Here is a 3,227-nt window from a genome sequence, read left to right as displayed (position 1 = left end):
TATATATATATATATATATATATATATATGCATTTGAGATACATACAGTTGTATACAACCCCATGTGAGCAGATTCTAAATGAGTAGAGTCACTTAAGCACACGCATGTACACATACATTTAAATCTTTCTGGGACTTTTAGTTTACATAGTCACATTTTTACCTGGCTCTGTTTATCTTTTACTTATTATTTTTTCCATATTTCCATTCTTGATTTTATTGGTGTTTTTGTTGTTGTTATTATTGTTGTTGATGTTGTTATTTTCTTCTCTATTTTTTTTTTTGTGTGTTTTCAGAATATTAGTTTGTCAACTGTTCAAGTGGGAAGTGCTACGAGGATGATGGATGGGGAGAGTAACTGCAACAACAACAACAGTTAAAACACAAATATCAGCTGCCATACCACAATCGCCTCCATCAAGAATGTTAGCTACAACTTATATTAACAATAACAATGACAAAATTAATAACACCAACAACAACAACATTTACAACAGCATGTCAAAGAGGGAGTCTGTACACAAGTTTTCAGTTTGCTAGAGATAGCAGCTAAACCTTTTCTTTACCCACCCTGGATTGCACACCACCACTTTCAAAGTAAGTGCGATGGGCACATGGATCAGTGTAATTTGGATAACACTGTGTCTGAACACAATATGGAATAGTCATGGTTGGATTGCATGCAATTTGATTATAAGTTTGAATGATTAATTAAAGCTGATCTGGAGTTATACAAGGGTAAAAACAATAGGCACAACAACATTCGTAATCTAACCATAACGACAGTAAACTAATAGTAACAGCATTGATAACAACAGATATATCAGCAGCAACAGCAGGATTAAAATAATATAAATATATATATATGTGTGTATATATATATATATATATATATATATAGATATAAATATATATACATATATTTAAGCATAAGAAAAACAGTATAACTATCGCCATATGAAACAACAGCAGCATCACCAATACCACCATCCATATCAATAAGCAACGACAGCTATAGCAAGCAGCAGCAACAGCGGTAGCAGCAGCAATAACAACAACAGCAGCAGCAGCAGCAGCTGCTATTTCTCCTATAACTTTTCAATTGGATACAACATTTAATATCAGTGTAGGCAGAAGGGAATAACAAAGGCACAAGTTGAGTGGTTTTTTGAAGAAAAAAAAAAAACACACATAATACCAATGTTATTTTCATTATATTACATGTTATGAAAAGATGAAATTCATTGCAAGAATTCAGGAATGAAGCGGCGGCAGAAATTTTGGCTGTAAGTTTTAGAGAAAGTAAGTTTGTTATTAAAATATCAATATTTTCCTTTCTCATATACATACATACATACAAACACAAACTTGCACATGTGTATATATGCATACATACACATACACACACACACACACACATAAATACACACACACACACACACATATATATATACACATATGTAAAGACTTCCTTGGGCTATATAAGTAAAAGTTTTATATGTATTTTTTCTTGGCTCTCTCAATCTCACTCCATCTATTTCTTTCTCTTTCTCTCTCTCTCCTACATTTAGTTTTCCTATCTCTTTTCATTTCACTTTCTCTTTCCTTCATAATACATTACCATTTCTCTCTTCTTCTCACATATATTCTCTCTCTCCTCTCTCTCTATCTCTCTCTTTTTCTCTAATATTTCACTAATTCTATCATATAAACACACTTAGACATATACATGTTATCTCTTTCTTTCCCTTCACTCTTTCTGTTGCTCTCTTCTTCTCATCACTCATCCCTTTCTGTATCTGTCAATCTAACTTTTCCTTTCTAATGTGTATACACACAAAAAACACAAACACACATATGTACATATATATTTCTCACATACTGTTTGAAACTGATTCTTTAAGGTTACATATTTTTGCATATAGTTTCTATTATTGTTTTGGTCATTCCAATGATCATTATTATTATTATTGTTATAGATGTTGTTATGATGATAAAAGTTATATTTATTCATTTCAGTCAATTTTCCTATTTATGTTGTAATCATTTTGCTAACATGTTGCTAATACTCCCGGTACAATTACTTACCCCACAATCTCAAGGAATACTTATATACTTAATTTCAGCTATAATGATACTCTCAGATGTATTAATAATATAGACATATACACATTATTTCTTACATGTGTTCTTCTAGTAGCTAATGCATACTTACACACACACATATACACACACAAGTATATGATTATATGTATATAGTTTTACATACAAATATATATATATATATATATATAATTGTGTGTGTATATCTATCTATCTATCTATCTATCTATCTGTCTTACATATATTCATATATATGTGTATGCCTATATATATATAAATTTATATATATATATATATATATATATATATATATATATATATATATATATATATATATATATATACACACATGTATATATATATATGTACATTATATATATATATATATATATATATATATGTGTGTGTACATATATATATATATATATGTAAATATATGTACATATATATATATATATATATACACACACACATATATATACATATATACATATGCATATATGTATATATGTATACACACACATGTATAGATATATATGTCTCTCTCTCTTTCTCTCTCTCTATATATATGTATGTATGTATGTATGTATGTATGTATATATATAAAACATACTAAGAAATTTATGTGGTATAAACCTGTTTTAAAATTTGTTAAAATATCAAATATCAAAAGTAAACGGCATTCAGAAAACTTTGACTGGCTCTGGGACAAAATGCATATAACCATATGCATAAGAAACGTATACACATACGTACACATATACATAATACATACATGCACATATATATATATATACTTACATACACACACACACACATATATATATATATATACATATATAAGTTCCAGTATATGTATATATAAATATATTTCTATATATATATATATATATATATATATTTATTGATATAAACTCTACTTTTTCAGATCTAAGCATCCATCAGGGTATATCTAAGCAAGTAAATATATATCAAAAGTTATATCTGTCTACCATCACATATCTTGAGTTAGATCTGTCTGTGTACTTATTCATCTATATTTATAACACTATCTATATCTAGGCATCTGTCAGTTTATATTGCTATCTATGTTCACCTATGAATCTCTATATCCTTATATATAT

General features: G+C 28.0%; 1 protein-coding gene across 3 annotated transcripts in view; it reads left to right on the top strand.

Moving 5' to 3' along the window:
- Positions 1-309: 309 nt before the first annotated feature.
- Positions 310-3,227, top strand: part of LOC106878749 (protocadherin gamma-A11) — an 88,657-nt gene continuing 85,739 nt past the window's right edge. The window contains exon 1 of one of the 3 annotated variants that reach the window (XM_014928070.2): positions 310-1,302. The gene's annotated coding sequence lies outside the window, so the exon portion shown is untranslated. The remainder of the gene's footprint in view (positions 1,303-3,227) is intronic. The other 2 variants (XM_014928069.2, XM_014928068.2) reach the window with 2 other exon arrangements.

The sequence above is a fragment of the Octopus bimaculoides genome, chromosome 14 (genome assembly GCF_001194135.2).
Source record: "Octopus bimaculoides isolate UCB-OBI-ISO-001 chromosome 14, ASM119413v2, whole genome shotgun sequence".
Lineage (NCBI taxonomy): Eukaryota > Metazoa > Mollusca > Cephalopoda > Octopoda > Octopodidae > Octopus > Octopus bimaculoides.
This window is presented reverse-complemented; position numbering and strand designations above follow the sequence as displayed.